The 12,916-nt window shown below is 37.1% G+C and overlaps 1 protein-coding gene across 4 annotated transcripts in view; it reads right to left on the bottom strand.

Moving 5' to 3' along the window:
• Window positions 1-12,916, bottom strand: part of LOC121478813 (myosin VIIA and Rab interacting protein) — a 364,253-nt gene that overhangs the window by 209,320 nt on the left and 142,017 nt on the right. The gene's annotated exons all lie outside the window — the stretch shown is intronic.

Genomic DNA, 12,916 nt, shown 5'->3' with positions numbered 1-12,916 from the left:
CATGATATCCAGAAAGGAACCCTGATGGTGGATTAATTTTTGTGCACTTCAGCGTGTCATGTTTTCTATGAGAAATCATATAAGCCTGATTACTAATATTTCAGACAATAGGTTGAGATAAAATTATAAAAACTAAGCACATCCTTGGAAAATAATACCTTTAAGTTAATGCCTTTTTAAAGTAGCAGAAGATCATCTATGCTCAAACATTAATCCTCATAACAGCCCTGCTGGGAATAGGATAAATGTGGCCCTGGTCTTATTTAACACCCCTGAAACGAAAGCACCCAGGGATTTTAAAAGCTTTCATATCAATGTAAGTCAATAAAGATTCTCTGGATGATGGACAAATCCCAAGCACTAGTGATTCAGAACTGAATCAAAGACAATCCTTTCTTCCAAAGAGCTCACGGTCATACTGGGCACACAGCCAGCCATATTAATGCAAAACATCACACTGCATATGCTTCTGTCTACACTCAGGGAGGAGGAAAGAGAAATCTTAAGACAAAGATATCCTGAAACAGGTGGAGTCTCCTGGGAAAACTGACTGGAGGTAACCAAGTTACTCTGACCTGGCAAATTTGAGATGTTTTTCCTGCTATAAAAATGGATGCCCACAACAGTAAAAGCAAAGTAATGTATTTTGTCCATGCCCAGTTTGTAATTATGCAATTCATCTCAGATCAATCTATGATGGGTATGGTACACACTTTCTCCCAGTTTGCACTTGTCTTTTCAGCTTGGCTTGTGCTGTCTTTCATTATTTAGAAGTGCTTCATTTTTCTGTAGTTGTCATTTAGTCTCTGCAGTGGGATGAATGGTGGACCCCCAAAAGGTTGTCCATGCCCTCAGCACCACAGTCTGAAATTCTTCCTTATTTGTGAAAAAGGGTGTTTAGAGATGTCATAATTTAAATCTTGAGGTGTGATCATCCTGGATTACTCCAGCAAGCCCAAAATCCATCGACAAGTGTCCTTGTACGAGACATACAGTGGAGAAGACAATGGGAAGATGGAGTTCAAGTCCTCAACCATTTCTGCCTCTGGGCTCCCTCCCAGGGCCCTGCCATGGGCCATAATGCTGTCCCATCTCTGTGCATTAAGACTCTCTCCTCACCCCTCTTTCTTTCCAGGGGCCTCCATGGCCCACCTGACCAGATGCAAATTCTCAAAATCCTTGGCCTAAATGGTGAACAATGGTTGCATAGATAGGAGTTGCCCTTGTCTGACACATTATGAGTGGGAGTAAATTAATCAGAACATAAGTAAGCAGAAAGGAAAAAAAGATCAGAATTACCTGTATTCACCTACTCAGAATTATTTTTACATACCATTCTCTCTTCCTTTTTCCTTCTCCTGCCCCTACCATCTCCTCTTTCTTTTTGTTTCCTCTTTCTCCCTCCCTTGCTCTCCCATTTTGAAATGATGATAATATTATATATACTGTTTTGATTGTGAAGCCTAGGAAATTACCTATATTTCATTTAGATTTTCAAGTATGTTGGCATAAAGTGGTTCACAGATTTTTCTCATGACTTTAAGACCTCTGCTATACTTGTAATCATGTCTCCTTTTCTTTCCAAATATTGCCTATTTGACCCTAAGGTTTTTTGCCCTTTGATCAGTAAGTTCTGAGATTTATTTTGTTAATTTAAACAAAGTACTAATGTTTAGTTGACTATGTTGCTTATTTATTTTCCATTCCAATAAAGTCTAGTCTTACCTTTATTACTTTTCTCTTCTACTGGTTTTGAGTTTGCTCTATTCCTTTCTATTTTTAATTGAATTGTAATTAAAATACAGTATTAAATTAGTTTCAGGTGTACAACACAGTGATTCAACAATTCTATACCCTACTCAGTGCTCATCATGGTAAGTGATGGTACTCTTAATCCCCATCACCTATTTCACCCATCCTCCCTCCCCTCTCCCCTCTGGTAACGAGCAGTGTGTTCTCTATAGTCAGGAGTCTGCTTTTTGTTTATCCCCTTTTTCTTTGTTTCTTAAATGCTACAAATACATGAAATCATATGATATTTATTTTTCTCTAGCTGACTTATTTCACTTCACCATTACTTATTTCACTTCACCATTACACCTTCTAGGTCCATTTATGTTGTTGTAGGTGGCAAGAACTCATTCTTTTTATGACTGAGTAATATTCCATTGTATGCACATACCACATCTTCTTTATCCATTCATCCATCAGTGAACACTTGGGCTGCTTCCATATCTTGGTGATCATAAATAATGCTGCAACAAACATAGGGGTGCATGTAGCTTTTCAAATTAGTGTTTTTGTTTTCTTTGGGTAAATATCGAGTAGTGGAATTATTGGATCAGACGGTATTTCCATTTTTAAGTTTTTGAGGAAACTTTTATATTGTTTTCCACAGTGACTGCTCCAGTTTGCATTCCCACCAAAAATGTGAGGGTTCCTTTTTCTCCACATCCTCACCAACACTTGTTATTTCTTGTCTTTTTTATTCAAGTGTGGGGTGGTATCTCATTGTGGTTTTGATTTGCATTTTCCTGATTAATGATGTTGATCATCTTTCCATGTGTCTGTTGGCCATCAGTATGGCTTCTTTGGAGAAAAATCTATTCAGGTTTCTACACATTTTTTTTTTAATTCACCACAATTATGTAGTATTTATTCCTGGGCTGCAAGGGTGGTTGAACATCTTGATAGAAGCGTGAACTCTTCTTACTGTAGCATTCCAACTGTTCTCTCTTTAAATCTCAAGCCGAGTTCGTAGGTTTTCAGGATGATCTGAAAGTTATCTAGGTAATTTGGTGGGCACAGGTGACTTGGGGACACTACTCTTCCGCCATCTTGCCCCGCCCTACCGTTTCTACACATTTTAATAAGATTATTTCTTTGTGGGGGCATTGAGTTGTTAAGTTCTTTATATATTTTGGACAGTAACCCTTTATCAGATATATCATTTGAAAATTTTTGTTTTATTGATGATTTTCTTGCTGTGCAGGTTTTTATTTTGGTGTAGTCCCAACAGTTTAATTTTGATTTTGGTTCCATTGCTGAGGAAACATATCTAGACAAACATATCTAGAAAAAAAAATGTTTCTATGGCCAACGTTGAAGAAATTACTATCTATGTGCTCTTCTAGAAATTTCATAGTTTTAGGTCTCAGATTTAGGTCTTTAATCCATTTTGAGTTTATTTTTGTGTGTGGTTGTACAGTTTCATTCTTTTTCAGGCAGCTGTCCAGTTTTCTATCTAGCTGTCCAGTTTTGTCAGCACTATTTATTGAAGATACTGTCTTTTCCCCATTGCATATTCTTGTCTCTATTGTTTTTGATTAATGGACTGTATAAGCCTGGGTTTATTTCTGGGCTTTCTATTTGTTCCATTGATCTAGGTGTCTGTTTTTGTGCCAGTACCACACTATTTTGATTACTATAGTTTTATAGCATATCTTGGAATCTCCAATTGTGATACCTCTGGCTTTGCAAGATTGCTTTGGTTATTTGGGGACTTTTACATACACATTTTATGAGTATTTGTTCCAGTTATGTGAAAAATGTTAGTGTTTCATGCAAATTGCATTAGATCTGTAGATTTCTTTGAGTAGTATGGATATTTTAACAATATTATCTCTTCCATATTTTTGCATTTCTGTCATTTTCAATTTCTTTCATCAATGTTTTATAGTTTTCAGAGTGCAGGGCTTTCACCTCCTTGGTCAAGTTTATTCCTAGATTTTTTTTGATGCAATTGTAAATGGGACTCTTTCTTAATTTCTCATTCTTGCTACTTCATTATTAGTGTAGAGAAATGCAACAGATTTCTGTATATAGTTTTGTATCCTGCAACTTTACTGAATTCATTTATCAGTTCTAGAAGTTTTTATTTTGCAGTCTAGGGTTTTCTAGACTTAATTTTTAAAAAATAAATTTTAAAAAGTAAAGCTCATTTACTTTTAATGTTTATTCTTTTCTAATGTGCATTTAAGGCTATAAAACTCTCCACATATCCCTTTCACTGCAACACACAGGTTTTCAATAAGAACATTTTTATTGTTAGTCTGTTTTACATATTTGATAATTCTCAGGTTTAAAATTTCCAAATATAGGACTTTCGTTATTGATTTTTTAAATATATTTTGATCAGAGAAGAGGGTCTGGAAGAAATTAATTCTCTAGTACTTGTTGAGACTTGCATGATAGCCTACTCCATGCTCAATTTTTGTAAAGTTCCATATGTGTTTGAAAAGAATATTTATCCTTTATTTATTAAGAGCAAAACATTAAATTTTTCCATTATAATTGTGGATCTATTATTTCCCTTCAATTCTAGTTAATTTTTTACTTTATATTTTTTAAGACTATAATGTAGGGTGCATCAAGGTTCATAAATGCTATGTTCTTAATGAAATTTTCCTTTTGTGATTACATACAACCCTGTTTATCACTAATAATACTTCTTTATCTTAAAGTTGGCCTTAAAAAAATAAATAAATAAGTTGGTCTTATATTTATAATCTATATTAGTTATTTCTTTAGTTATTTTTTTAATTGATGGTGTGCAAGGGTATATCTTTTTATACCTCCTCACTTTCAACATTTATATTGTGTTTCAGATTGGGATGTTATGAGCAGAACATAACTGAATTTTCTATTTTTGTGCTGTATGAGAATTCCTTTCACCATGAAAGTTTAAACCATTTATATTGAGATTACTAATATATTCATATATGTGCTGCTGAAGCAAGCACTAGATTACTAATATATTTGGATTTATTTCTACTATTATTTAGTGTTTTCTTTTTATTGTGTTTGTTTCCTCTTTTTCTCCTTTTCTACTTTCTATTAGGTTGATTTTCTTCATTCTCTTTGTTTTCCCAAGTATGATTTGGCTTTTATTCTTTTTCATTTCTTTTAGTGGTTGTCATGCATATTGGGATTAATACCTAATGTTAACAGCTTTCCTCTTAACAACATAAGCGTTAATTCCCTCTGATGTTCTATGTTGTTATTGATAATATTTTAGCTCAATCTTGCTTTGTAACTGCAGAAATTGTTCTTAATATTGTTTAACTGATTCACACCACCCCACCTGAGGCTGTCTGGGATCTGCTCTCAGACAAAAAGGAAATTCATTTCTTTCCTCCAGTTGTCAATATGCCTCCTGTATCTGCTGGATTTGGTTGCAAATGGGGTGCTGGGCAAATGGGGTGGTATGCAGTTTTTGTATTGTGTCCAAAAGGTATAGTTTCTACCTGCAGGAGGGTTGGTCAAATAGGAGCTTACCTAGCCATTAGCAGAAGTAGAATTCATTTACTATTTTTAAGTTGACATTCGCATAGATTTATCCACATTTACCAATTTCTCTGTTCATCATTGCTTTTTGCCTCTGATGTTTCCTATTCTTTAATTTTTTTTTTCTTTTTCTTTCTTTCTTTCTTTTTTTTTTCCTGAACTTCTTCGGGCAATTCTTCCTACAAGCAAGGAAAACTCTAGGAGCCCTTTATTTGGTGAAAATGTCTATTTCATCCTTATGTTGGAATGATGCTTGAAATGGGTATGGAATCCTAAGTTGACAGTTCTTTTTCCAAAAGCACCAGATAATACTGAAGGAATTAGTTCATTTTTCTTTTCTGCCATCAAATGTAATGTAAAGTTTGTCAATGTGATTATTCCTTTGTAGGAAATCTCGCTTTTCTCACTGGTTTTGTTTTGTCTTTGGCATTCTGTTTGGTGTTCACTATGACATGTTTAAATGGGCATTTGTTTGCATTGTTCTGCTTGGAACTCTTGGTAATTTTTAAAGGCTTTCTTGAATTCTAAACAACCCCTCAATTATAACTTTGAATGCTGTTCCCTGCTCTATTTTCTCTAATCATTCCTTCTGGAATTCTATGCCAAGACTTTCCTGATCCTCCATACCTCCTAATCCTTCTGTCATCTCTTTGTATTTCTGAGATACATTAGGAACAAGTACTTCAGCTCTAGTTTCTAGTTTAGAAATTCTTCATTCATGTTTTCTCCACTATTTAACTCTTTTGAAATTTTACTGACTTCAATTTTCATTTCCAGAAGTTATATTGATTTGTTTCCACCCAAGTCTGCCTGTCCTTCTCTCTTTTGTGCCATTCAACCCTGGTTCCTATTCACTCTTTTATCTTTCTTTTTTAACTATTTTAAATATACGTCCTTTATGTCCTCTTCCTGACTCTTACATTATCTTAAATTCTTAGAAGGGGTGGTAATTCTTCTACTAGGTGTGCCTATTAAATCTTGTTGAAGGTAGATTATTTGCTTTTATGATTTATCATTTTAAAGCTTACTTTTCCTGTAAGTGCATTTGTTCTATTAAGTGTTGCAGTAGAGCAACTATGCATTTGTTTTCACAAGGCACCACAGAGGGGTTATTGATTCCAAACCAGGTTCATATTTGTTTCTTAGCTTGGAAAATCCTGTAGCACATAAGTAATAAGATTTGGATTTCCAATCCCATGTGTACTGCAGGATTAGGACTTTGAGCTTTGATTTCTCATGGGAGACTTTTTTTTCTTCCACCCAGGGGTCTAGGCAAAGATCACCTGCTTTCTAGCTCCTGTAAACCAGTGAGTAGAAATTTTCTAGGTGCCCCTTGTCACCTAGAGTGAAACCCTTCAAGGCTAAACATTATACAGGTGTTTCATTTTCAGCTGATTGTCCTCCAAAGGCTCAAACCACATCTCCTGCCCCCATGCAGAAATGAACACTGCAGCCACCACCATAGTCCCTTCCTTCTCTAGCTATCTAGGCTGACCCTTCAGCTTTACCTCTCTTTACTTACACCCCCTGGGAGTTGCCCTTTCTTACTTTCCCCCCTTGACTTAAAAAAATTGAGATACAATCCACATGCCAAAACATTTACCCTTGTAAATTGTACAATTCCGTGGTTTTTGTACACCCACAAAGTTGTCTAGCCACCAGTACTATCTAATTTCAGAACATTTTCATCATCCTCAAAAGAAACCTCACACCAATCAGTCACTCCCCATTGTTGGCCTCCCCCACCCAGCCCCTGCCAACCACTCTTGTACTTTCTGTTTCTACAGGTTTGCCTATCCTGGACATTTCATATACGTGAAATCATACTATACTGTGGTCTTTTGTGTCTTCCTTCTTTCTTTGCACATGTTCTGGGTTCATCTGTATTATAACATGTATCAAAATTTCATTCCTGGGATGCCTAGGTGGCTCAGTGGTTAAGTGTCTGCCTTCAGCTCAGGGTGTGATCCTGGGGTCCTGGGATCGAGTCCCACATCAGGCTTCGTGCAGGGAGCCTGCTTCTTCCTCTGCCTATGTCTCTGCCTCTCTCTGTGTGTCTCTCATGAATAAATAAAATCTTAAAAAACAAAAAAGGAATGAAGATTCCTTTTTACTGCCAGATAATACTCCATTTATGGATATACCATATTTTATTTATCCATTCACCAACTGATGGACATTTGGGCTGTTTTCTTCTTTGGCTATTATGAATAATGCTGCTATGAACATTAATGAGCAAGTTTTTGTGTGAACATGCTTTCAATTCCAGGAGTAGAATTACTGGGTCGTATGGTAATTCTATATATTTAAGCTTTTAAGGAATTGCCAGACTGTCTTCCAAATGATAGCACCATTTTACATCATCAACAGCAAAACATGAGAGTTTTGATTTTTCCACATCCTCACCAACAATTGTTAGTGTCTGATTTTTTAATTATACCTAATCTACGGAATATGAGATGGTATCTCACTGTGGTTTAGATTGTATTTCCCTAATGGTGAATAATGTTCGACAATTTTTCATGTACTTATTGACCACTAGTACATCTTCTTTGGAGAAGAGTTTATTCAAACCTTTTGCCATTTCAAAATTAGATTATTTATCTTTGTTATTGTTGTATTGTGAGAGTTATTTCACAATGTGTTCTGGACATCGATAATACCCTTATCACATACATGATTTACAAATATTTTCCCTTTCTCATATTAAGTCTTATAATTTATTAGTGTTTTTAGTACAAAGAAGGATTGCACTAGCCCACCCTACCCTGCTACTAGAATTGGAAATCTATGTACAGTTTTATAATTTCATTTTTCACTTAACAACAACAAACCACAAACATGTTTCCATGACAATTCAAGTGTGTTTGCAGTATTAACTTTCAATGTGTACTGAATTGTCTTAAATAGCTGCCAATATATGTGAGAACTAACTGCTTTGCATAACATTGCTTAATATTTATTTGTTGCTTGAGCATTAGGGAGCAAGGGGAGGCTGAATCCAGAATTAGAAGGGGAGATTACAGGCCAGCTGATGATTTATATTTGGGTGAACAAAATATTTACAGGGAAACAGGACAGAGGTTTTTTGCCTTGAGGCATGAAGATGATGTCCTCCAGTCTCTCAGATTTAGAGCAGGAGATGAGCTAAGTCATTGACAGCTCTGACATCTGTAAACAACATAAGAACAGCCTTAGCAATTGACTGGCTTCTATTGATATTTCAGAGCCACTAAATTAAATGGGATAAAACATCCAGGAAGGAAAGTCTTTGGGGATCAAAAGAGCTCTGTGAAGCCAATCCACAGATCACTGGAGCTTTATGAGTTTTGCTTCCTAATACAGAGGGCTGCAAACTCCAATGGCATTAAAATCTGAGTATCTGATGATAAAACTGTTCCAACCTCTCCAAAATTTGTTCCAAGCAAATGGAGTATTTTGAACCAAAGGTTCAGTGGAGGAATAGTATGGCCTTCTTCTGAACTATCTCTTATTTATCATATTCAATGCCCTATATAACACCTCATGGAGGAGGACATTGAATAGAATTGTGTAGGACAACTTACAGTGGCTGGTGGCAGAATCAACTAAGAATCATGCAAGACCAGGTATCTGCTTCAAAATGTTCTGGGAAAAACCAAGCCCCAAATGGTCAGCCTCATGGGAAAGAGGGATGGGTTTAGAGACAGGCTAGGGGGCATAGCTGAGCTCAGCAATTTACCCAACAGCCCCAACCTTTCTGAGCCTCTGTTTTCTGAGTGGCAACAATAATTCCTACTTTCTGGAGTTGCTTAAAGATTTTAAGTGACTAAAGCAACAATAAGCAAATACTAGTTATTCATTTGGATTAGCAAGATATCCAGAAGTCTGAGTACCCATAATATTCAATCACAACTGTTTATATGTCAAGGTTTTTGTGCTTGTATCTGGACAAGAATGACCAGTTCTTACTTACTGCTTAAACACTGAGTTATTAGAGAGGTGTGAAGTAGTATCTTGTAGTTTTGAGTTACATGTTCCAAATGACTAATGATGTTGACCATGGCTGGTCTGGTTTTTAGCAATGTCCTCTAATCTGGTCTAGCCTTCTTCTGACTGCAATGGATATCTGAAAAGCCTATCAATATTTCATGGTTTCTTTCACCACCATGCCAACTCTGGTTGGTTGGTAGTGGGTGAAGCACCATGTGTTGAGAGTATATACACAAGCTCAATGGAGCTAGAGAGTCATAAATTAGCAGTGTCTGCCATGAGTGTAGCAGGGAGAAGTGATGGCACATGCCACTTGTTTGCTATTAAAGAGACAGTAATTCTGATACACACGTATGTAGCACCATTCCATGATCATAGACACTATTCCTTAGATTGCCAATTGTTCACTCAGTTCACACTTCATATTGAGCACCTATTATCCTAGGTATGAGGAAAAGAAAGAAAACAAGACATAGTTCCTCACTTCATGGAATATATCCTGTAAAAATTGGCACTTTATACTTTATTTATTTTTCTTTTTTTTATTTAAATTTTACTTAGTTAACATACAGTACAATAGTGGTTTCTGGAGTTGAATTCGGTGATTTATCACTTACATACAACACTCAGTGCTCATCACAACAAATGCCCTCTTTATTACCCATCACCCATCTAGCCCATCCCCCACTCACATACCTCCATCAACCCTCAGTCTATTCTCTATCATTAGGAGTCTCTTATGGCTTGTTTCCCTCTTTCCTTTTTTTTTCTTTTCCCCCTTCCCATATGTTCATCTGTTTCTTTCTTAAATTTCACATGAATGAGATTATATAGTGTTTGTCTTTCTCTGACTGATTTACTTTACTTAGCATAGTACACTCTAGTTCCATCCATGTCATTGCAAATGGCAAGATTTCATTTTTTTAATGTTTAATATTCCATTGTGTCTGTGTATGTATGTATGTATATATATATATATACATCTATATATATATACACACACACACACATGTATACACAAAACACCTTTATCTATTCATCAGTCGATGAACATTGGGATCTCTCCTTAGTTTGGCTATTGTTGATAATACTGCTATGAGAATTGGGGTGCATGTATTCCTTTGACTCTGTATTTTTGTATCCTTTGGATAAATACCTAGGAGTGCAATTGCTGGATAGCACAGTAGTTTTATTTTAAACTTTTTGAGGAACCTCCATACTGTTCTCTAGAGTGGCTACACTAGTTTGCATTCCCACCAACAGTGCAAGAGGGTTCCCCTTTCTCCACATCCTTGCCAACACCTGTTGTTTCTTGTGTTATTAATTTTAGCTATTCTGACAGGTGTGAGGTGGTATTTCATCATGGTCTTGGTTTGTATTTCCCTGATGATGAGTGATATTGAGCATCTTTTCATGTGTCTGTAAGCCATCTGGATGTCTTCTTTGGAAAAGTATTTATGTCTTCTGCCTATTTCTTAACTGGATTATACACACCATCATTTTTATAAAGGAGAAATAACAGCACCTAGTACATAAAAACAATTGATTTGGTATGCTCCCTCAGGGATTGGCTATTGGAACTAGGCCTCTTTCTTGTTTTCCATGGTCTCTTCCATGTAGCAAAGAGGGATGGAAACCTGGAAACTACATCTTCTAGACCCTCTTGGTGTTGGTTTGGGTCTACCAATTGGAGGTATTTGTGTGAGACCAGAAAAGTCAGAAGGAGACAACATTTTTTGTTTTCTGTTCCAGGAGGCAGGCAACTGTGGGTAAATGGGGCTTTCTGGTCCCCTCTTGGCAGTAGGGGCTCCTTCAGCAGCAAAGGAACAGCAGCCATGACTCCATCAAGTGCAAGCCCGTGGAATCTAAGTTACACTTTTTTTTTCCTTTTCTTCTCCAGCCCTAAAAGCAGAAGCAGCTCCAGTGGTTACTGATCTCTGGAACATCATGTTCTTCCTGTTGCTTTACCAGCTCTTCAAACACTTTTATAGCCAATTCCTGAATTCAAAAACCTTTGTGTGAAGTATTAAGAGGGTTTCTGTTTTGATGGGATCCCAGTTGACAGATCTTCAGAGAGAAGAATTCATTAATGTCATATCCAGAGAATTTTTTGAAGTCCCCATTCCATCTGACCTCCTTGACATTGGTTCTCTTGACCACTCTGCTCTCTGGCTACTAGAGACTCCCTTGGAGCTATGGTTTTCTCTCCAGATTAATTCACATTGCATTACATCTTCCCCAGAGTTTGTTCTTTATTCCTCATCTTGCTCTATTTTCCCCCTTTGAGGAGTTGAGCCCCATGTATGTCACAAATTAAGAATATGTGTGCTAGTGGTTCTCACACCTTTGGTCCCACCTGCTCTCCTAAGCTTCAGGTGAGGGTTTGGAGCAGCTAAGGTCTCCAGGTTGCCATCTTATGTGGGACTGAACTCCAACTGTCTAAAATTATACACATTATTTCCATCCCCAGATCTTTCCACAAAGAGCACTAAGTTACTTCTATCCCGAGGCCCCTCTGGAATCCTAAGAGCCATCCCCAAACTCTTCCCTTTTGCTTTCTTTTGCTTGTGACTGTGCACCAAATCCTATCCATTTAGTACTATGATACCCCTTAAACACATCTCTCCTTAGCTCAGGCCCTCAGCAGCAGCAGCCTACACCACTGCAGACTTTCTGCAAGCCACTTGCAACAATGCATGCAGAATGACTGACCTTGAAAATACATGGCTGCCCTTCATCACTACTTAGAAAGGCATGATGATGACTCTGGCTATATGGCACTCCCTCAAGCTCCGAATAATATTCTGTCCCTGTGCTGGCTCGTGTTCTTTCCCCCACGTGTCTTCCCTCACTCCTTACCAGCACATTTCTCCTCCTTTTCCTTCCAGACCCATTTCAAATGTCCCCTTCCCTACCGTGTTTCCAGTACCACCAGACATTGTGTCTAATTCTTTCATGGCACTCAACACACATTTGTTCATGGGCCTTCTACAGGACAATGAATTAATTCTTCAGAGAGGAGGACAGTGGTGGCCTCCTTTCTCCCTGGCACAGAAGGCCTGGCCTGGATTGTGTGTTTCAGTGTGTATTCTTTCTTCCCAAGCAAGCTCAGCCAATGGGCCAGGGATTACAGTAAAACAAAAGCACTGGCCAGATGAATATAAATACCTCCTAACAGTCCATTGCTTAAGCTTCTACCATTATGGAAAACTCATATGCAAAACAATCAAACACTTTCCCAACTCTTACTTTGCATCTATAAATTTTGATCCTGCAGAGCAAGACATTCTGCCTTCTTCTGCTTATAATTTACTGAAGATAAAGCACCATAGGAAAGTTGAAAGGAGTATTCAAACACATATAATAAGGGAATAGGAGTCTTCTTTTTTATTTCTGAATAAGAGATAAGTATAATATTTCAGATTCTGGAATGTTCTTATTCATCATTCAAATACTAATATATGCAAATAATAACTTCTCTGTGGCTGAGCTCATTCACCACTTTCTGAGCTGGTCAAACCTACAGGCTGTGGCATCCACAGAAACAGACACTTTTTCCCTGGAGAATTTTTTTCCTGCTGTTGGGCTTGTTGATATAGGTCTGACCTTGAGCAAGAAAACTCTCTGATGAGAAGTAGAGCTGTCATCACTCTCCAGG

This window comes from Vulpes lagopus, chromosome 19 (assembly GCF_018345385.1).
Source record: "Vulpes lagopus strain Blue_001 chromosome 19, ASM1834538v1, whole genome shotgun sequence".
Classification (NCBI taxonomy): domain Eukaryota; kingdom Metazoa; phylum Chordata; class Mammalia; order Carnivora; family Canidae; genus Vulpes; species Vulpes lagopus.
This window is presented reverse-complemented; position numbering and strand designations above follow the sequence as displayed.